This window comes from Pinus tabuliformis, chromosome 5_1 (genome assembly GCF_031772625.1).
Source record: "Pinus tabuliformis cultivar Carrire ecotype Pingquan chromosome 5_1, CPIR1, whole genome shotgun sequence".
NCBI lineage: Eukaryota > Viridiplantae > Streptophyta > Pinopsida > Pinales > Pinaceae > Pinus > Pinus tabuliformis.
The window spans coordinates 670,299,596-670,324,165 of NC_142305.1; positions in this window are offsets into that span (position 1 = coordinate 670,299,596).

The following is a 24,570-nucleotide window of genomic DNA, read 5'->3' on the forward strand; positions in this document are numbered from 1 at the left end:
GAGTGATCACAGTAGGAGTGATCAGAGTCTATTTTTAGACTGCTAGTCAAAAATAGAAAAGTCAAATATTATCGTCTCATAATAATATTTAGACTATAAACTTTATCTTATCCTCTTGGAGCACTTTAGTTTGAGCTACAGATGTGGCACATGCAGCTGACAGAAGAAAATACGTTTTCTTATGTGTTAGTTGAGCTATTTCATGCAGGACATCAGTTAGAACTCATGCGGTTGAGTTCTGTGGAGTTGGATGAGTAGTTAATGGAGTTGTGTTCAGTTTGACTTAGTTGAACTAGTTGTATTTAGTCTAATTGATCAATAGACTAAGTGATGAGTTGTGTAAATTAGTTATTAATTAATTCACTAATTATTAACTCATAATGCAACTAAAGAATACATCATTTAACTCAGTGCATGTACAGTTCAGTGGAGACAGGTGTTAGAGGTTGAGATTGCTATTAGTTGTGCATGAGATTGTGCACATGCATGGGATTGAGTTATGCCAATGATCTCTACGTAGTGTGGGCCAATACCAAGTGAAATATAGCTTATGTTCACGTGATTTACAGTGTGGGTGATTTTCACAAGGTAAATAGGAGTTTGGATCAGCCATTCTCATTCATTCTTGCAAGGTTGTGCAGTGGAGGCAGGCAAGCAGCAGAGGAGATTTGGAGATCAGATCTAAGCTGTATTATGTGTAACAGGTGGAGATAGTACTGAGTACTTGTGAGGAGTATTGTACTATGTTTGTTACATGTTCTCAATCAATATAATATACAGATAGTTGGGGTTTTTAGCGATATTCTTTCCCCAAGAAAATACTATGTTGATATGTGTGATTGATGGTTCTATGTGCGCATGTTATTGTTTCTGCTTCTGCAAATTGATGATCAACATAGAGGAGGTTATGTATTATGCATGTATTCCGCAATAGTGTATAATCAGGATAATCTCTGTGAATATGTGTCATATTATTCAAAATTTCTACATGGTATCAGAGCTAGCTGATTTGTAGAAGAAGTTATACATGATACCAGTGTTGTATTGATCATCAAATCTATTATTCAGAAAGTGTTTACATTTTATTTCTTCAGGCAGAGTTTGTAATCGGGCCAGGTAGCCTCTGGATTCATCCTTCTTTAGGAAGGTGAGATATCCGATGAATTCCCATACAGTGGATCTCTATACAAGAAATACTTTGTTCTCACGAATTTTAGATCAGAAGCGGTTGAGTTTTGAGCTGGTGGAATGGCGCTCAAGGATAAACTCAGAAACATTAAGTGTGAGAATGGAGACAATATGCCCTAGTAACTCACGAAGTTCACCCAATGCCGGGATGAGTTGGGAAGTGTGGGGGTAACTGTTGAGGATGAGGATATGGTGAGTCTAGCACTCCTTGGCCTTCCTAAGAGTTGGCATAGCTACCAGGACTCGGTGAATGGAAGGGAGAAATTGCTAGGATGGGAGAGACTTTGGTCGGATCTTGTGCAAGAGGAGATTAGACGGCGCACCAAAGACAGTTCTTCATCTATGCATGATGAGGAGAACTGTGCCTTAGCGAGTAAGGTGAAGAAGGGGAAGGGGAAGGTTTCTCTTTCCGAATCCAGTTCTTCCAATGATGGGAAGAAGGTTGACAAGTCGAAGGTGCGATGCTTTCATTGTCATGAGTTGGGCCATTATGCTACTAATTGCCCAAAGAAGAAGTCTAAGAAGGGATTCGGGGAAGGATCTGAAGGTGAGGCAGCCTCGCTTGCTTCACAGTTTGAGTTGGACTTCACACTCTTTGCATGCATGGTTTCATCCATGGTGGGAAGTGGTTGGTTTCTTGACAGTGGAGCTTCTTTCCACATGACCGGTGACAAAAGTTTGTTCAGTACTTTGGAGGAGAAAGATCTCCAAATACTCATAGCGATGGGTAATGATGAGAAGTATAGTGTCTCAGGTGTAGGCACGGTTATTTTTCAGAGGGAGCATGGAGCTCGCCTTACCTTGACCGATGTCAAGTATGTACCAGGACTGAAGAGAAACTTGGTGTCAATCGCGATGCTAGAAGACAGAGGCTATGATGTAGTCTTCAGTAAGGAAAAGGTTTTCCTTAAACACATCATCATTAGACAGGTGAAGCAGATTGGTTCACGGGTCAAGAACCTGTATGCTCTTGAGGTTCAAGATGCATGCAAAGCCTTGAGCAGCAAGGCAACTGATGGAGACTTGGTGGTTAAGAGGGAGCGTATATTACCTCTCAACATGCAGAGCCAGAAGAAGTCTCAGACGATTGTGGAGGAGACACAATTGGTGCAGCAGCTTCAAGAGGTTGTGGAACAGCCACAACAAGGGAAGCTGAGAGGAGATCGAGTAGAGACATCTACTCATGCAGAGACCTCTAGTAGGGGGAAACTTCGAGCCAGGTGGGCAAAGGGATGGCATGCAGCCATACCTCCAGGTAGGAGGTGGGGTGATGTGGATTGATCATCCCAAGGAGGAGGGGCAGGATCCTTGAGGTACCCAACCTCTTGGATGAGACCTTGCTACGGGAGCCCTAATGTGTAGTAGCAAGAACTGACTGATTGGGTAGAGATAGATGCGGATGGAGCGACAGAGAGAGCGACAGTGCAGGGAATCCCAGGACAGTGCATAGCATGCAGGCTACAGCAATGCGAGAGGCACAAGTGTTTTGCATAGTGCTAGGTGGCACAGAGAGGTGTGCAATGGTGCAAGATGCATGGAGATGTTGCAGTAGCACAGATGTCAGAGAGGGAGCACTTGTTAGTAGCAGGTAGAGCTTCAACATCATAGTATGTTCCTAGCCCAACAAAGTGGTCAGTTGGGAGTGTTTTTGTTTCAAGTGTTGTTGGAGCAAAGTGGATCGGGAAGATGTGTTGCATGCAGAACATTCCAGAGTTACAGGGTCGAGTTTGAGAGGAAGCCTTTCTTGTTGAGAGGGAGTGTTGAAAAGTGTGCAACAAGAAATGCTTGTTGAGAATGCAACAAGATGATGGAGCTTAGTGGAAAGGAGTCACCTTCACTAAGTGGGCCCGCAGGAAAATTATGGCACAAAGTCTATTTTTGGATCATAGTAGGAGTGATCACAGTAGGAGTGATCAGAGTCTATTTTTAGACTACTAGTCAAAAATAGAAAAGTCAAATATTATTGTCTCATAATAATATTTAGACTATAAACTTTATCTTATCCTCTTGAAGCACTTCAGTTTGAGCTACAGATGTGGCACATGCAGTTGACAGAAGGAAATATGTATTCTTATGTGTTAGTTGAGCTATTGCATGCAGGACATCAGTTAGAACTCATGCGATTGAGTTCTGTGGAGTTGTATGAGCAGTTAATGGAGTTGTGTTCAGTTTGACTTAGTTGAACTAGTTGTATTTAGTCTAACTGATCAATAGACTAAGTGATGAGTTGTGTGAATTAGTTATTAATTAATTCACTAATTATTAACTCATAATGCAAATGAAGAATACATCAGTTAACTCAGTGCATGTATAGTTCAGTGGAGACAGGTGTTAGAGGTTGAGATTGCTATCAGTTGTGCATGAGATTGTGCACATGTATGGGATTGAGTTACGCCAATGATCTCTGCGTAGTGTGGGCCAATACCAAGTGAAATATAGCTTGTGCTCATGTGATTTACAGTGTGGGTGATTTTCACAAGGTAAATAGGAGTTTGGATCAGCCATTCTCATTCATTCTTGCAGGGTTGTGCAGTGGAGGCAGGCAAGCAGTGGAGGAGATTTGGAGATCAGATCTGAGCTATATTGTGTGTAACAGGTGGAGATAGTACTGAGTACTTGTGAGGAGTATTGTACTATGTTTGTTACATGTTCTCAATCAATATAATATACAGATAGTTGGGGTTTTTAGTGAGATGCTTTCCCCGGGAAAATACTGTGTTGATATGTGTGATTGATGCTTCTATGTGCACATGTTATTGTTTCTTCTTCTGCAAATTGATGATCAACGTAGAGGAGGTTATGTATTATGCATGTATTCCGCAATAGTGTATAATCAGGATAATCTCTATGAATATGTGTCATATTATTCAAAATTTCTACACGGTGTTAGATGACAATGGGCTGAAGGAATTCATAGAGGCTGAGGTCCCAAAGCCTACTGATGTTTCTCACGTTGAGGTTAGGCAAAAGAAGACAGCAAAGTGTTGAAGGATTCTGTTAGAGGGCGTGAAGGATCACATTATGTCTAGCCTGCATGGAAAGGCTTCTCCATACTTGATGTGGAAAGTGTTGACAGATCTATTCCAAAGCAAGAGCGACTAGAGGAAGTTGGCGCTCAAGGATAAACTCAGAAACATTAAGTGTGAGAATGGAGACAGTATGTCCAAGTATCTCACGAAGTTCACCCAGTGTCGGGATGAGCTGGGAAGTGTGGGGGTGACTGTTGATGATGAGGACTTGGTGAGCTTGGCTCTCCTTGGTCTTCCGAAGAGTTGGAATTCCTGTCAGGACTCTATCAATGGTCGAGAGAAATTTCCAGGATGGGAGAGACTTTGGTCGGATCTTGTGCAAGAGGAGATCAGGTAGAATACCAGGGATGGATCTTCATCAAAGGCATCTGATGAAGAAGATTGTGTTTTGGCTGCCAAAGCAAAGAAGGGGAAGGTGAAGGGTTCTCTTTCTGAATCCAATTCTTCCAATGATGTGAAGAAGGTTGACAAGTTGAAGGTGAGATGCTTTTGTTGTCATGAGTTGGGCCATTATGCTACTAATTTCCCAAAGAAGAAGTCCAAGAAGGGATCCGGGGAAGGATCTGAAGGTGAGGCACTTGCTTCACAGTTTGAGTTGGATTTCACACTCTTCGCATGCATGGTTTCATCCATGGTGGGAAGTGGTTGGTTTCTTGACAGTGGAGCTTCTTTCCACATGACCGATGACAAGAGTTTGTTCAGTATTTTGGAGCAGAAAGATCTCCAGATACTCATAGGGATGCGTAATGATGAGAATTATAGTGTCTCAGGTGTAGGCATGGTTATTTTTCAGAGGGAGCATGGAGCTCGCCTTACCTTGACCAATGTCAAGTATGTACCAGGACTAAAGAGAAACTTAGTGTCGATCGCGATGCTGGAAGACAGAGGCTATGATGTAGTCTTCAGTAAGGGAAAGTTTTTCCTTAGACACATCATCACTAGACAGGTGAAGCAGATTGGTTCACGGGTCAAGAACCTGTATGCTCTTGAGGTTCAAGATGCATGCAAAGCCTTGAGCAGCGAGGCAATTGATGGAGACTTGGTGGTTAAGAGTGAGCGTATATTACCTCACAACATGCAGAGTTAGAAGAAGTCTCAGACAATTGTGGAGGAGCCACGATTGGTGCAACAGCTTCAGGAGGTTGTGGAGCAGCCACAACAAGGGAAGCTGAGAGGAGATCGAGTAGAGACATATACTCATGCAGAGACCTCCAGTAGTGGGGAACTTTGAGCCAGGTGGGCTGAGGGATCACATGCAGCCATACCTCCAGGTAGGATGTGGGGCGATATAGAGTGATCGTCCCAAGGAGGAGGGGCAGGATCCTTGAGGTACCCAACCTCTTGGATGAGACCTTGCTACGGGAGCCCCGATGTGGAGTAGTAGGAACTGATTGATTGGGTAGAGACAGATGTGGATGAAGCAATAGAGAGAGCCATAGTGTAGGGAATCCTAGGACAGTGCATAGCTAGCAGGCTACAACAATGCAAGATGCACAAGTGTTTTGCACAGTGCTAGGTGGCACAAAGAAGTGTGCAATGGTGCGAGATGCATGGAGATGTTGCAGTAGCATAGATGTCAGAGAGGGAGCACTTGTCAGTAGTAGGTAGAGCTTCAGCATCAGAGTATGTTCCTAGCCCAACGGAGTGGTCAGTTAGGAGTGTTTTTGTTCCAAGTGTTGTTGGAGCAAATGTGTTGCATGCAAAACATTTCAGAGTTGCAGGATATGGGTTGCAGATAATCCATATCTTGTTGAGAGGGAGTGTTGAAAATGCAACAAGATGATGGAGCTTAGTGAAAAGAAGTCGCCTTCACTAAGTGGGCCCGCAGGCTTTTTTTGGCACAAACTCTTTTTTTAGACATATGGATCATGGTCTATGAGTTGCAGGATGCTATTTGTGGATGGTTGGTCATGTTGGTAAAAATAGATGGACTTCTATTTTTAGACATATGGACGGAGTCTATTTTTAGACTTCCAGGCTAAAAATAGAACAGTCGAATATTATTAGCTCTTAGTAATATTTGGACTATAAACATTATCTTATCCTCTTGGAGCACTTCAGTTTGACCTATAGATGTGGCACATGCAACTGTCAGAAGGAAATATGCTTTTCTTATGGGTCAGTTGAGCTAATGCATGATGGACTTCAGTTAGAACTCATGCAGTTGAGTTTGGTGGAGTTGATTGAGGAGTTGATGGAGTTGTGTTCAGTTTGACTTGGTTGAACTAGTTGTATTTAGTTTAACTACAAATACACTAGTGATGAGTGATGTGAATTAATTGTTAATTAATTTACTAATTATTAACTCATAAAGCAACTAAAGAATACATCAGTTAACTCAGTGCAGGGACAGTTCAGTGGAGACAGGTGTTAGAGGTGGAGATTGCTATCAGTTGTGACTATAGTTGTGCATGATATTTGCATAATCAATGGATTGAGTATTGCCAATGAGGATTGCGTGGTTCAGCCAAGGGAAATACGAGTTTGGATCAGCCATTCTCATCTATTCTCATGCAGGATTGCGCAGTAGAGGTAGGCAAGCAGCGGAGGAGATTTGAACCTGTGATTGATTCAGATCTTAGCTAGTTTGTGTGTAACAGGTGGAGATAGTACTGAGTACTTGCGAGGAGTATTGTACTATGTATTGTTACATGTTCTCAATCAATATAATATACAGATAGTTGGGGGTTTTCAGCTGTATGCTTTCCCCATGATATATTGTGTTGATATATGTGATTGATGCTTCAATGTGCGCATGCGATTGTTTTTGAATACTGAAAATTGATGATCAATAGTAGAGGAGGTTATGTATTATGCATGCATTCCACAATAGTGTATAATCAGGATAATCTCTGTGAATAAGTGTCATATTATTCAAAATTTCTACAATACCACTTGTTGAGATCATGATTTCCATTAGACCAAAATTTGCAGATATTAGTCTTTGCTACAATCTCTAAAGTTATTATCAATGGGAGGAGGTTATTCTATGTCGTGAAACACACAAGTGTTGAACCCAATGCACAACACCCACCACATCGACAAAGCACTTAAACATCAACAAATCCCTCCCCTCCAACCCAAATTGTTTCGTATCTCTCTGAATCATCCATGGCTCCTAATATATCCTTAGGTCAAACACCCTCTATTTGGGTTTCTAAAAGATTACAAAATTCTTTAAATAAAAAATCTTGGGTTTCGTCTAACTAGCCTGACACCAAGTACTCATTAATTTTATTCTTCATGACTTCTTCTTCTTCTAAGGGTTTGTCACCATGATTCTCAAATGGATATGCATTTTTTTCAATTGAAGAGGAATACAATATCATGTTTTTTCACCTTCAATGAAATCTTGGTTCATCTCTACACGTGCAAGCTAAAAAAAAGGTCTCAAAGTTATAGTATCTAGAGGAACATGAACAAATTGAAAATTTTACTTGTATTTCGCCTAGAGTTTTCTTCTTATTCCTCCTAGGAAGTGTATTGCCATAAGGATAAGGATAAGCATATCTCGTGCTGAGATCAAAAGAATACCATCGGAAAAACCATAGGTTGTCAAAATTTGTATTCTAATCATTTTTAATTATTAATTAATTTTATTTTATTTTCTTAGTTTTATTTTATTTTATTTTTATGTAATTTGACCGAGTCAAAATGTTTACATAATAGGATAGGATAAGAGAAGATGTGAAATTACAACATCTCTTCCATACTAGGCTAGAGAGTGCATTTCAACAAAAGAGATTTGATTCCTTTGGAGTTAAGATGGATCTAATTTGGCTTAATTATTAGTTTTTATTAAACCTATTATGATGTGTGAATAAATTGCTCTCCATTTTATATTTAAAATAAAATCATGAAATTTTATTTAAAATATATATTTATATATCAAAAAACATAAAAAACCAAAATGTATAATTATTAGAGACCACCCATTTAAGTGGTGGTAGGAAAGACCTTGGCTTTCACCATTTCTTCCCATATTTTTTTTAGTTGATCCTATTTATGTGCTCTTCCTAGAATTATAAGTAGGATGTTATAGTGAATTACATTAACTTCATAACACTCTTTTTTCTAAAATCACTTAAAAATACAAACTTTTCTTTCCTAGTCCTAGCTCCTTTAGGATAATGCTTCACTCTTTTGCATTGAGGTTTTCTTCCCAAGGTGCAAGCGCTTTTGTCAATATTCTTTGTGGAATCCAAATCTTGTAAAATGGTTAGGATTCACCCACAATACAATTTGTGTGAGATTTTTCTTTTAGTTTCCATTTTCTTTGTTACGTTTTTGCAAACTGAACTTGAATTTACTAGTATAATCTTCTGAGGCTATTTTGGTTGATAACGATGGCCTTCAGTATTTGTCTCTTTTCTAAAAAGAAATCTTACACTTTGATGCAATTCTATTGTACCGCAATTAAGGCATTTTATTTGCAAAATCTTCCTTACATATTTTTCTTATTGTGCAAACTTCCATAGAACTTGGCATATATTTTTCTTCTACCCTTAAATTTTCCTCCATTTCTTGAACAAAATATGCACCATATGCATGCTGATGGCATCTGCATAACTTCTCCTACCATTTTTTCTCGCATTATAAATCCTCAGTTCTAATTTTTTCCCAAGACTTAACTCCCCTAAAACACCATACCCAGTCCTATTTTTCATCAAAAAATTTTATTTGGAACTCACTAGTAATAATTACACTCCTCTCTCCATTTCCCCTTATTGAAATTCCACCTTGTAGACCATTCATGTTCTTGAAACCTTCAAAAACCATACCTTATGCCTGAAACCAATATAAATTATACCACAAACATTGAATCACATACAAAATCAGCATATTTTTGGAAAACATGCTCTTGTACAACTTATCTTTCTATTCCAATTTGATTTTGAAACCCTTAAATAACTCTACCCTTGTCTCTAGTGACATCCATAAAGACATCAAAATTCCTACTTCTAGTTTCCACCATACTTGTAAACCCTTTAAAGGCCCTAATTTTGTTGTTTTCCCTCTTAAATCCTTGCAAAACCTTACTTTTGTCTCCAGTCCTACACTCAAACCATTCCCCACCCTTGCCTGCCACATCAGCGAAGCACCTAAACCCTCCAAAGTCCTTCCCCCCACCCCAAAATGTGTCGTACCACTCTTGGAATCATCCATGGTTCCTAATCCATCCTTATGTTGAACACACTCTATTTATGTTTCTGAAAGATTACAAAATTCCTTAAACAACAAATCTTGGGTTTCATCTAATTGGCCTGATACCAAGCACTCATTACTTTTATTCTTCATGAATTCTTCTTCTGAGGGTTTGTCACCATGATTCTGAAATGGATATGCATCATTTTTCGATGAAAAAGGAATGTAATTTCATGGGTTTTCACCTTGAATGAAATGTTGATGCCTCTCTACACGCGCAAGTAAAAAGAAAAATGGTCTCGGAGTTATAGTACTTGGAGAAACATGAACATATTTAAAATGTTTCTTGTATTTCACCTAGTGTTTCTTCTTTGTCCTCCTGGGAAGTGTATTTCCATAAGGATAAGGATAAGCACATCCCGTGTTGAGGGCTGAAGAATACTATGGGAAAAAACATTGGTTGTCAAAATCGAGAGTCCGATAATGTTTAATTATTAATTTTATTTTTAGTTAATTTTATGTTTTTAATTTAATTTAATTTAATTGTTATGTAATTTGACCAAATCAAAATGTTTACATAATAGGATAGGAAAGGAAAGGACAACACATCACAACATCTCTTCCACACTAGTTTAGAGAGTGCCATTCCACACAATAATTTATGGTTTTGAAATTTTTTATGTATATATTATATAAAGCAATTAAAAAAAATATTGTTAAAACATTTCAAATGGTCTCACTATGTTACATCTTGGCCTTTTTTCAAGTATATTTTTTGTCAATTTTATCTAAAATAAAACATTGATTGTTGGAATTACAAGTTTAAGTTGTGTACTCTACACAATCTAAGTGGCCAAGGAGATTTTAAGGTGTTGAATCCATTTATGCATTTAAAAATGCAATTTAAACAATATATATATATATATATATATAGATATATATATATATATATATATATATATATATATATATATATATATATATATATATATATATATATATATATAGATATATATATAGTAACCACAAGTCTATCAAGCTTTAAGAGGAATCAAATCTCTTGAGGTGAAAACCTTTTCTCATTTTTTGCACTCTAAAACAAACATTTTCTCCCTCTCGACACTTGCTATATCCATGACTAAAATGGATCTATACTAGCTGTAAATATTGAATTATATGCTTATTAATTAAATTTAAATTTAAACTCAAATATAATGGTTATGAATATACATCATTATTGTAATTTATATAGTCAAATAGATTTAAATTTATAACTAATTTATATGTATGTATGTAGGTATGTATGTAATTTAACTTCATTAAGTTTTTATATGTTTATTTATTATATGTTTTGAAATATAAATCATTACTATTTAAATTTATTTTAGTATCTATTTTAATGTGATAGGTATACGATTTCTTTGGGGAAAAAAATGTATTTTTGTTAATAAAAACAAATTACAATATAACAAATTGAATAGAATAGATTTATTATTTTACTAATTTTTTTATGTGGGCTTACATTATGCTTTATTATTATTATTGTTGTGGTTGTTGTTGTTGTTTTTGTTGTTTTGTTGTCATTATATCCAATGCTTCATTTTATGGGCATTACAACAACTCTCCCATATTAAGTCAACCTTTAAATGTTCACACTCATTTACAACCACTAAAACATCTCTCCCATATTGAATCAACATTTAAATGTTTACACTAATTCACGAACACTACAACATCTTCGCCATACATGACTGTAGAGCACACTACAACATCTCTCGCATATTGGGTTGTAGGGCAACTCTCAATGTAATAAATATTTTTAAAAAGTAAATTTTAAGTTAATAATGATAATAATAATGAGTTACATTTAAAATCAATTTTGTAAATAAATGTATTTAAACAATAACTAAAGTTGAATAAAAAAAATTGTCATAATATTTTTATTTGAACTAATGATGTTGCAAAATGTGCCTTAAAAATAAACTCTACCACCAAATAATTGACACCCCTAGGGGATATTTCCTACCACCATTAAGGAAAAATAAAATAAGTTTAGTGGTATAAAAAAAAGAGTAACATATGCCATAAAATTTCATTGAAATAAGTAGGGTATCTAATATCAAGAATGCAAAATGACTTTTATACTAGGCGTATTTTGGTATTTTACAAATGGTTTAGCCAAATTCTAAGTATTGTAAAGGTACTTGCATCCTACACAACATAATAGATATGGTTAGTGATTAAAAATAAATACAAACATAACTTGCAAAAATCAAATGTGAATGAATTATCATACAAGTGAACAAACACATAAGAAAAACAAAGTAAATGGGAAGAAAATCTCCTTATTAGCAATGGAGAAAGGAAATGGTGGCCTGCAAATGAAACACAAAATAGGATGATGTTGGGTTAGGGGAGCCTTGTTCGATCCCCTTAGGGAAGATACTTGTCGGCCTCTTTTTCTAGTTTTCTTTCTCCCAATCAAAAAATGAGCAAGCTCTTTTAATGGTGGGAAGCTTGTTAATGGGTAGTGTGCATGTAAGAAAATTATAGTTTGAGGAATTTATAGCGATATTTGGATAGAATATTGACTACTTTTCTTCTCTCCTTCAAATGGTTTCCCATGGATCTTACTTATAGGCTTTCATTGAGAACATTTGAAATGGGTCCATGGTGTGAATGAAGCTTGATTCCATTGTGGGCTTTCCGTGCTTGAGGGGAACATGATAAAAGCCTTGAGTTGCCCAAGTACTTATTCATAAAAGTTAAAAATCCTTGAACTGAATTATTCAAACTTGGCACTTTCCTGCTAACATGATCTATATGATTTCCCATGTTGTTCATTAAGGATTATCACTTTCTATGGATCTGCATAGCTATTGAAGGGAAAGTCACATGGATCGTGCAAAATGTACACTATGACTTCTTAAGGATGGAAAAAACCCATTTTTTAAGGTTTTATCAACTACTTCTAGGTTGTTGATTAATTTCCTTGGGTAATATTTACCTCAGTGATTTAATGACATTTTCTAATAATCACATGCAAATTTGTACAATTGAATTTTTAGGTGATTATAATAGGGAGGATAACTCAACATTGTACATTTATATATATATATTAGGATGAAATGATGATGATGATGATGATGATAATTTAATCTTTCATTCAAGTTAAATATAAAATTGGTTTATGAGACCCTTTGTTTGTGAGATAAGGAACCTACCTTCACATATTGATTCCATTATTAAAGTTTATAGAGGTGTACATAGTCTACCCCTAATCCATTGAAAGAGAAGTCATCCAAAATGTTAATAGGAAAACATGATGTACAAAACAAGTTTCTAAATAAGTCATAATTCTCTCCAAGTGCATAGATGATAGTTGACCTCCTCTATAAAGAATATAGTCTCAACAAAATATAGCATAGCTTCTTATGAATATTTCTGATAGATAATGGCATACATTCAATCATCTTTCAAAGACTTTCACATGACTTGCAGTATTGGGATCCATAAAAATTCTTAGATGTGAAATCTAGATAGAAAGGCTTCCTAAAATTAGCTAGTATTAGTAATGAAAGTTTTTGTTGGTTGAATATAGATTGCACACAAAATCTCCAAGAAAACTATTATAAAATCACATTTAACTATTGATGTGTGGTCAAGAGTGCTCCAATGTTAATATTCTTCAAATAGAGTTGGAAGCTTACCTTCAAATAGCAAATGTTTGTGCACAATACAATGATAGAGTTTTACAAATATAGTTGCTCAATAGAAATAAAACAATAGATAGTAATTACATTGATAGACATGTTTATTTTAGAATAGTGATTCCATAATTTTAATTTAATAATTGATAAATACTAATCGGATGGTATGGGTTTAACGTCCATGGAATAATTTTAGTAGTATTCATGGATAGAGAGTTGAGATTTACTTCAAAGGTAGTTATGGCCATTTTTCTTTTCAATTTAATTAAAACCAACATAAATCACAATTTCAATCTACTAAGCATCAAGAGGGACCAAATCTCTCAATATATAAACCTCCTTTTGAGTGAAAAAACTGTAGAAAGGTTTTCACCTTGAGAGATTCGATTCCTCTAGGAACTTGATAGATTCAAAGTTACCATAGATATATGTTGGTTCTCAATAATACTAGCCTAGATTCATCTTAAATCTAGATCTACCAAGTTTTGAGAGGGATTAAGTTCGAAGTTAAGATGGATCTAAGCTTATAATCTTGCATTCCATATTGGGTTTCCTCAAACCTTTAAATAGCTTCATCATAAAACATACCATGGAAAAATACCATGTGCAAAACCATGGGCTGTCAAAATCTCGATGTAATACCCCTACTAACTTATGATGTAAATATGATGTAATTATATGTATTTTAATATTAGACTGGTGATTTGGAGTCACTTTTACAGGCTTGCATGACTATGTACATGTGTATATAGATCTTGGGGCTATATCGCCAAGGGAAATGTTATTTTGGCAAAGTGGTTGGAAGGTCAATATTGTAAATACTGTAATTTTTGTACATATTTCTATACTAGTAAAATAAATACTAGTTGTGGGGCTCACTTCATGAAAAAGAGTATCGGGGGTAGAGCAACTCCGTGGCAACAAGTGGAAGGTGTTATGTTTGGTGTTTTGTGAAAAGGGAACCTAGGGGCCCACATGACTTCAAGGAGGTGCCACATGGTAGAGGAGGGCCATGTAGGCCACATGGAAAAAAGGAGAAATGCATTATAAGGAACATTGAGGGATCCATTAATCACCAGATCATTATGACCATCAGTATCGATATTCATCTATTATCATCAATATCCAACATCTTCATCCTTGACTTCATTACATCACAACCATCATTCATCATTCATTTAATTCCATGCAGTAGACGATAGTGGATCTGTTAATGACTTAGTTGGTGAGCCTTGGAGGTGGGGTATCATAAAGGGACTAGTCATCCTAAAGAAGGGTATGCCACTTGGGTTCTAGACTGACCGCTGATTTGAACTAGTTATTGTGGCTTGGAGTGTGCCTCGAGATCAGGAGAAGCATGGTTGTTGGGTTGCTACCTTGGTAGTGGCTTAGAGGGTACCTGGAACCCTGGAGTAGCATGTTTGTTCAATTGGCACCTTAGCCGATATTTTTTCTTAAAAGGTGCCCAAATCTCTGGAGTAACATGGTTATTGGGTTGGCACCTTGGTAGTTAGCTTGAAGGGTGCCTAGAGCCCTATAGCAACATGTCTATTAGGTTGGCACCTTGGTCATGTAGGATATGTTATTATTGGTTAATCATTGCCTGTGGAGTTGCAGCCCTAGCTTGAGGGTGACCTGTGGTTGAGAATGATGAACCATGAGGTCTATGGTTGGGTGGGATTTGGACATCCCATAGCTAATTGGACATTTGATTCAGATAAATGTTCATGAAACTCTTCATATATTGAATCATTGTTATCAAACCCTAACCTATGTATATTTGGTGATATAATGTTTATATCCATATTTTGTTGTCCATAATATTGGCATGTATTTAATTGTGATTAATGTGTAATGAGTTAATAATTTGTTGTTTATATGCTCTAAGCTTCCGAGTGTAAATGAATGTGTTTAAATTAGTTTATAAAATCCATTGTGCTATGTGAAATTAATTTCTTATCTATATAAGTGAATGTCATACTCAGACATTTTTCATTTTCATTCATGTATATTGATCCCCTATCTCATTGAGAGTTTCATTCTGGGGGAGATATTGTATAGAGTAAGCGCCATGATTTTTGTAATGTTTCCTAGCAAAGGGTTGGGGACATTACAAAGTGGTATCAGAGCTAGTCTACAATGCTGATCTTGATTGGGCCACCATTGGAGATGAAATAAGGAAATTAAGGGAAGTTCACTAATTGTTTGACAAAAGTCATAGTAGTGATTATCTACTAGTTATTTGATGAAATCCAAAATGAACAAAGTTACCAACTTAATGAGAAATATACCGATTTCTCATTTTTTGGAGGTTGCAAAAAATCATGATTTTCATGCCGATTTTGAAAAGTGTTTATGAAACATTAACATTTTTTTAACACTTTAAATTTTCTTATGTATTAAGTATGGACACTATTTTTAAAATGTTAGTGATTATCATGTCAATTTTGGAAAGTGTTGATGCAACATCAACCCATTTTTTTGGGGAGAATATTTTTCCCATTTTAAATTTTCTTATGCATTGAACATGGATAATTTTTTTTAAATGTTTGTGCTTTTCATGTTGATTTTGAAAAGCGCCTCATCCTTTTTTTTCTTTTCGGGCATGTTGACGGTGTTGGACCCACCAACATTTAGGGGATCTCCCTGCTAAGAAGTCCCAACTAAACCTCAAACCGTTTGGAGTAAGAGTTCCAGCCGTGGGTGGTAGTGTAATGCCTTGACCATGGTAGCGCGCAGAGGCAAGTATGATCACTTTGTGTGAGAGAAAGTGTGTGACCTTGCCATGAGTCAAGAGGGATGCATGGGGATTCTAACACACGGAGGGGAAAAGAAACTGTGCTCCTTAGAAGCTTGTAATACTACACAACTTAAAAGGAACACACGATCGGAATGACGTCATGAGCTAAAATGCAGAATAGTCCACAAATTAAAGTGATGGGTTAATCCAACAACACGCATTCAACAAGATTCATACAATTGCATACAAATGTTTTCATAATAAAATGTGCAAGTTAAACAACTTACATTACTGAAGCAACCATAATAGTCCAACTACAATAAAAACATATACATGAAATTGTGTTGGCTCTGTTATTATTATTATAAATGAATTTTTCTTCCATACATACACCATTGACGACCACTAGCGCCAATAGTAGAACATTACAATCAAGAACACTTATTTTTCCAAAGAAGTATAATCTCTCTACGTTGTGGAGAAGCCAAGGTTCGTCATAATACACCCAAGCCTTTTCTAAGCCTAAGCCTAGCCAAAAGCTTGGCTCCCAAAATCTTGTTCTATGAGTTATGAGGTTCTATTTATAAAAAATGGTGGGGTGACCTTTGACATTCCCCTTTGTGACTCTTTGACTACCCTAATGACTCTTCAACTTCTTTACAAATAACTCATTACACAACATGATGACCTTTCACATTCCACTAATGACACTTGGAATTTCACTTACAACATATTTACAAGTAATATTACATTTTCCACATGTACCCATGTGAGACAAAATAGGCTAGAGACAACCTAACAAGATAAAACACTATGAGGTTCTATTTATAACATAGGGTGTGGTGACCCTTGAAATTCCCCTTTGTGACTCTTTGACTACCCTAATGACTCTTCAACTCCTTTACAAATAACTCATTACACAACATGATGACCTTTCACATTCCACTAATGACACTTGGAATTTCACTTACAACATATTTACAAGTAATATTACATTTTCCACATGTACCCATGTGAGACAAAATAGGCTAGAGACAACCTAACAAGACAAAACACTATGACTTTGAAGTTTGGGGAAAGACCAACTTGGCAACCTCCAATTAGTGCTTCTCAGTCACGTACTCATGCCAAGCTTTGCACTATGTGATGATGTCCCCAAACTTCTTGATGGTGTCTTTCTGATAGTGGACTCTTGCCTCCATAGCATATGGGTATATTGTCTTGGAACTTGTATCCAACTCATCTTGAAGCATGTGCAGTATGGTGTTGACCATGACGGAATCACCAATGTACTTATGCTTGTTTTGTGCTCTCGGCTCCAAGTCATCCCTGATGGCCTCTCACCTTAGCTGCTCCATGTACCTGTCGATCTGTAGCCAGACTTGGTTCTTGTGTTTAGCTTTGGTGAGGGAACTGATTTACAGGATGTTGTGCATTCTCACCATGACATCCAAACTCATGTATAACTGTGCATATGAGGCTTGTATGTTTCTGACGAATGGGGCAAGCTACTCATAGTTCTGGATCAACATTTGGACCTTTTATTTCTCTATCTCCGCCTGAGGCTTCATCATCTTTTGCAATTGAAGCGGAGCCCATTTGTATTGCATTTCCTGCTCTTGCACATGGACGATGGTAGCATGTATGCTCCTGAGAGTTTGAACAAACTCTTTGCTCCATTGTTGTAGGCCATGCACACGAAAAACTGCTTTATGCACAATGATGAATATGTCATAGAGCTTCCGCATGGTATTCTCAAGTGTTGAGACTTCAGCAAGTATCAATTTCCTCATTTATATCATTGCAAAAACTTCTCTCTACTCTCTAAGTTGTTCTGCCTCTTACCTCACTGCCTATAATTTCGTTTTTATTTTTTCATTCTTAGTTAACATGAACTTAACATTTGAGCTTGTGGCTCCTGCATAGGCCAAGGTGACATTGGCAAGGGAAGCTAGATGCTTTCTGACATCAGGTACTATCACCCTTTCCTTCATGAATGCAGGTGATGCGTGATCATCTGGAAAGTGCTTCCTCCGTGCCTATACAACCTTCTTCTACAACTTGTCAAATGAAAGATTGTACACATCCATAACTGAATCATCATAAAGGATAACAACCTCTCCTTGCTTGCTCAGGACTGGTTCCAACACTGGAGGTGGTGGATACTCAGAGGTGATCTCAAGTGGTCTCGGCATAAGGTCAATGTCTTCATTCTATGGATTCTACCCAAAATCCATGTCTATCACTTCAATTAGTTGCTCAATCTCCTAAGTAAACTCACGATCCTACATCTGTTCACCCACTTCTTCAGCTAGCAGCTGGTCTAACTCCTCAACCTGTATGGCTGTTGTTTTCTCTATCATCGCACCTTACCTTTCTTCTTCCTCATGTTTATGATTCTCTTCCCTTTCTCTCCTTCTAAGCTCTTTCTCTTCCTTCAAGTTATTCTTCATTTCCTGCAACTTTAGTTCTACTTCTTGCAGACTTTTCTTTTCTCTCTTCCTTCGATCTACCCTATTTATCCGCTACTACCTCTTTTCCTCTACTGCCAAAGTTTCTTTCTCAGTGATAGGATATTCTCCCATCTTGTAGCTTTTCTCTTCCTCTAGGTTCTCAGCAATCTTCCCCTTACCCTTGTTGTATGCTAGATTGTTTCTTATTGCTGTTGTTATTCTCTAAGTCTTCCTTGAATTCCTCTACAAAAGTATCCTTGATTTTCCACCATGTCAACATTGTGCCCTTCTTACTGAAAAATTGAGTGTCTGAATAAATTAGTAGATTAACTGAAATCTACTCGATTGCTTCCCTAGTACTACTCTTGACAGTTTCCTTTGATGAGCTCTCTCGAAGGCCATGTTAATTGTAACTGCTAGAGAGATGCTCAACAACTGTTGTACCTGTATATAGAGAAGACACTCATGGCATGAAAATGTTAGCTCAGAACCAAAAGTAACTTCAAGATAAGATCAAGAAACAAACCAGTCTTATGTTAGCACACATTGCACAATCCTAATTCACATAGGTGATTGGATGCCTATCGGAACTGTGCACTGCATAGTCCCAACAGTTTTTCGGGGAGGCTTGCTGATTGGAACTACACAATGCATATTTTGGTCTAGGCATAGGCCAAGATAGACTGCGCATTGCACGGTCTCCGTGGCTAAGGCTGGGGGGCTTGATCTTGGAAGTGTGCAATGCGTAGTTGGATCTAGGCCAAAGCATCCTTTGCACAGTTCTAGAAGCCTTGAGCTCCCAAAATACATAGTGCATGCACGGGAAAGTGAGATCCGGGCAAGGGGAACCCAAATATACCCGAGGGGAGTGTATCAAGTAAATATGAAGGATGGTGTGATGCTAATTGCAGTTTTGACTGAGTGATGATGCATTCAAGTGAAACAAGTGTAGAAATCAATCAAATTAAAGGAAGCATGTGGAGAGAGTCGTTGTAACGACGACTGTTAGTGCAAAAATGGGGTAATGCATGCGAAACTTGGGAAAGGCAATGAAAAACTTAAAACAACACTTCTACAAGCTCAAACAAGTTAAAAAGCCAACATTCGTTCAACGAAACAAGTGAAATAGCACTCTCACAAGATAAACAAGTAAAAGTGATAGAAAAAGCGACAAAAGACTAGAAAAGAAAAACATACCTTGAAAAGCGACGAGAATCACATTGAAGGTTCCTTGATCTCCTCAGGAATCCTAGAGCTCCAAGATCGAATGTGAAAATGAGCTCTAGCAATGTCAATTAAATAGATTTGGTCAATTTAGGGTTTATGATGCAAAGGCCAAAAATCAAGGAAAAATCAACACTTGGTGACAGTTTCTAAAAGAACTCAAGTGCCACCTTCAAACTACTAAAAATAGATCCCTATTTTCTAGGGATGATTTTTCACTTTTTTATTTTTTCTTTTTCAAGAAAAGTTGCCATGCATTTCCTGGAGATATTGCATACTTCTAGAAAGGACTAAGCAACTCAGTGGTTCATGCACTGAGAAGCTTCTAAGCAAGAGGATTTTGCGCAATTTCTGAGCTAAGTGGCTATGGGATGCCTCTCATGCTCTGCGTAATTTCCCATCTAAAGGTTGGCTATTAGCTAGCTTTGCACAATTTTGGAGTTGAAGGCTCATTGTCATCTTGGATTGCACAATTCCTGAGAGAAAGGTTGGTTCCCCTCCAAGATTGCGTAGTTCTCTAAGGCAAGCCAATAAATGGGTGGAAACCAAGTCAAGAGATCAACTTGTGGGTTAGACAGTCAATCAAGTAAGTAAACACAAGCCATGATGCAAAGGATGAAGCTCAATCAAAGAAAAAGTACTTAGGTCAGTGCAATATGGTCTAATGTGATTTGGAAGGGAGGATAAAAACAAAGCATATGAAAAAATTTGGAGGGTGTTGTAGCTGTTACAAAATTGGCGACACACTAGTAGAACTCCAGATCTATGTATGGACCTTTTCTCATGTAAAGTGAGTCTAACTCTTTTAGAAGTATTGTTCAATTCTTCCATTGTCATAGCTTCTTCACTAGCTTGAGTTAAATATGTAGTCCCTACCATTCTCTTTATTGGAAACACACATACCAAGCCAAGTCAGAATAAGTTATTTCAATTGGGGATGAGGGGTATATAAATGCACAAGTAATATAGAATGCTAAAGTTTTAGTTTCATCTCTAGTGTTGCTCTGCTGCCAATAGGCCTGGACAATACCCCGGCAAAGTCACTTCAAGAACACAAGCATTGCTCCATTGTCAGTGAGCCTGGATAGTACCCTGGCGAAGTTACTTGCTTGACCTCTCTACTTGCTTCACCTCTTTGCACATAAAGTTGTTCTCTTCTTTCGCCTTTATTTTTTTTTTTCATTTTTCAAAGAACTGTGCATAGGAGCTTATTTATTTCATGAGGCGGAAGAGGGATCCTGACTTATTGAGAGTATAAGAGGTTGTCTCTTCAGAGAAGGATTTTTATATCTATCTATGACATATTTGTTAAGGTTTTCCCCCTCTCCTTACTCTACTTGACTAACTGACAAGGGTTAACCAAATATAAAAGACCGATTATAGTAGGCGGTACTTGTTAAGAGTGAAAGCATCATGATTTCACCACGATTCTCTCTGAAAGGAACGTATTTTCCATCAAGGTATCATCGAATGGAATAAAATCCAGATTCTCATAAAGAGAGGGAATAGATAGATAACCAAGTGTTAATAGTTGTATAAGTTCCTCTTGGATTTCACCGTGCTTGTCTAAGGGCCAAACACAGTTTCATGCAGAAACTAACCTACGAGTGCACAAGAAAACAAGCAAAGGAAAGAAGTAAGACAAATCAAAACAAAGTAAGAAAATAAAAAACAAAACAAGAAAGAAAACACTACTCCTACTACTAATCTAAGAAGAGCATGGGCCAACTCACGTGAAGTGATATTTCTAATGTAGCAACCAGCACATTGGTTGGCCCATGTAGGAAACAACATGATTGACAAGAAAAATATTCAAGCAAACCAACAGATCAGAAAGATAAAACAATGCAAACCAATACGTTTGAAGCTTAAATGCATCCACAGAAAAGAAAAATTGAAAGCACATGAAAGGAACTTTGTGGATGTATCATGGTGTCCTATCAAATTGTGCATGGAAGACAAGCATGTACACACCTTCGAACTTGACAAATGAGAAACCATGAAGAAAGAATAAAATTCCCATTTTGCAACAATTCTTGCTACGTATGACACCTCCAATGCATGAGAAATAGGATCATTTGATTCTGATGGAGGATGTTGAAACTGTGAAATAGATAGATTTTTAGTGTGAACAAGAGAGTGATGAGGAGCTTGGGGAGATTCAATAGATTTTTGATCGAAAGTGGAACTAACCTCAAGGATACAAGAACCTGACATAACCATTAGTTTGGGCTGAAGTTCCTCGAAATATTGAGGGGTTTCAACTTCATCAAAAGATGGATCATTAAAGACCAGTGGCTTAGAAATATCAACAATAGGTGAATATGAATCGTGATCGGATGAATGAGTGAAAAGAGCGTGATAGCCACAATCAGAAAATTCAAGATGGACAACGACATCCTCATGATCTGACAAATAATAAAGAGGGGTTGATGAAAAATAAGAATTTTCACCCTCTAAGTTTCTGGAAATGTAAGATGAGAGATTGGGTGGATCTAGGAAGAAATATTTTCCCTCTCTGCAATCAAATGAAAGGTTGACATCCCACGTGTTCTGTGAATAATCAAAAGTGGAAAAATCTGGAGATGAGTTTTCACAAGATGGAACAGAAATGACAAAATCATGGAATATGTCAGGAAGAAGTGGACGAGGCGTGGACAAAAGGAGGTCATCCTTCACCATAGATTCTTGTTCAGACTCCCACACATACTCATCAAAAATGATAGTGCAGGTTGGTTGTTCAACACCAACTCCATCCAAAACTTGATCCTCATGAACATCACATGTGGAATTTGGAATAGATGAACACAACACACCAAAATCCAAAGGACCAAAGGAACCAAAGGACAGAAGCTGAGAAGATGATACCACATGAAAACCATTAGGCTTGCAGTCCAAATATGCACAGAAATCCTAAGCAGGTGGGGAAGGAGGAGATAGTGGCAATTCAGCAGGTGGATTCACAACTTTTCCCACCTCATCCTACTGAGCTAGAGTTGTTTAATGAGAAGGGGATGGGGGGTCACTTGGGATAGAAACCTTGTTTGTCTCATATTTTAAAGCTCTAACACCGAGTTATGTTGGGAGAGAGTTAGAAGGCTCTAACTCATGTCAATTCCCAGAGATGTGAACAAGATATTGAAATCTTCCCTCCAAAAATTTGCAGTCAACTTCATCTTCAGGAAATTCATAGCAGTAATGAAGAAAACGATCATGAAATTTCTCAAGAGATCCATCAGGTGATTTTTACAATTTTGAATTTTTTTGATGGAGTGCTTTACAGTCATAAAGAATGAAATCATGGCATAATTCTCTGAACATGTGATCGAAAGAGTGTATAGAGGTTGCGGTCAATGTGTGACACCATTGAATTGCTCGCCCTTCAAATGCAAAAGTGAACAACCCATAGGAAATTTCATCTAAGGGGACATCATGCCTATCACAAAAGACAACAAAGAAAATTATGTCATTGGACAAGGGTGTTCCATTATCGCCATTGAACTTATATTTAGACAAGTCATCTATAACATTTGTCAACGCATCGAAATTAACAGTGTGAGAGAAACATGTCGGGGTTTTGATTAGGACATAAGTCGTGAAATATGTACAGAAAATCAAAATAGACCTCAAAGGCTCAGCTTGTCATCTAGCCCTCCTTCTAGTGCCAGAAATGTTGACGGTGTTGGAACCACCAACATTCAGGGGATCTCCCTGATAAGTAGTATAACTAGACCTCAGACCGTTTGGAGTAGGAGTCCCAGCAGTGGTTGATAGTGTAATGCCTTGACCGCAGTAGTGCATAGAGGTAATTATGATCACTTTGGGTGAGAGCAATTGCGTGACCTTGCGGCGATTCAAGTGATATGCAAGGGGGTTCTAACACATGGAGGGTAAAATGAAATGTGCCCCTTAGAAGCCTATAATAGTATGTAGCTTGAAAGGAACACACGAGCAGAATGACATCATGAGATAAAATGTGGAATATTCCACAAATTAAAGTGACGGTTAATCCAACAACAAGTATTCAACAAGATTCATATAATTGCATACAAATTAGTTCATAAGCAAATGTGTAAGTAAAACAACATACATTACTAAAGCAACCAGATAACAACATTTTCATGAAAGAGTGTTGGCTTTGTTATTATTATTATAAGTGAAAGGTCCATCCATACATACACCATTGATGACCACTAGCCCCAATAGTGGAACATTACAGTCAAGAACACCTGCTCCTCCAAAGACGTATAGATGCTCTACACTATGGAGAAGTCAAGGCTCATCACAATACTTCCAAGCCTTTTCTAAGCCTAAACCTAGCCAAAATCTTGGCTCCCAAAATCATGTTCTATGAGTTATGGGGTTCTATTTATAACAAAGGGTGGGGTGACCCTTGACATTCCCCTTTGTGACTTTTCAAATACCCTCATGACTCTTCAACTTATTCACAAATAACTCATTACACAACATGATGACCTTTCACATTCCACTAATGACACCTGGAATTTCACTTACAACATATTTACAAGTAATATTACATTTTTCACCTGTACCCACGTGAGAAAAAATAGGCTCGAGACATCCTAACAAGACAAAACACTATGACTAAAGTTTTGGGAAAGACCAAATCGACAACCTCCACTTGGTGCTTCTTAGTCACATACTCATGCCAAGCTTGGTACTATGTGATGATGTCCCCAAACCGCTTGATGGTGTCTTTCTGATAGTGGACTCTTGCCTCCATAGCATCTAGGTATATTGTCTTGGAACTTGTATCCAACTCGTCTTGAAGCATGTGCAGCATGGTGTTGACCATGATGGGACCACCAATGTACTTATGCATGTTTTTTGCTCTCAGCTCCAAGTCATCCCTGATGGCCTCTCACCTTAGATGCTCCATGTACTTGTCGATCTCTAGCCGGACTTGGTTCTTGTGTTTATCTTCAGTGAGGGAACCGATTTATGGGATCTTATGAATTCTCACCATGACATCCAAAATCGTGTACAACCGTGCATATGATGCTTGTATGTTTCTGACGAATGGTGCAAGATACTCATAGTTTTGGATCAACATCTGGACC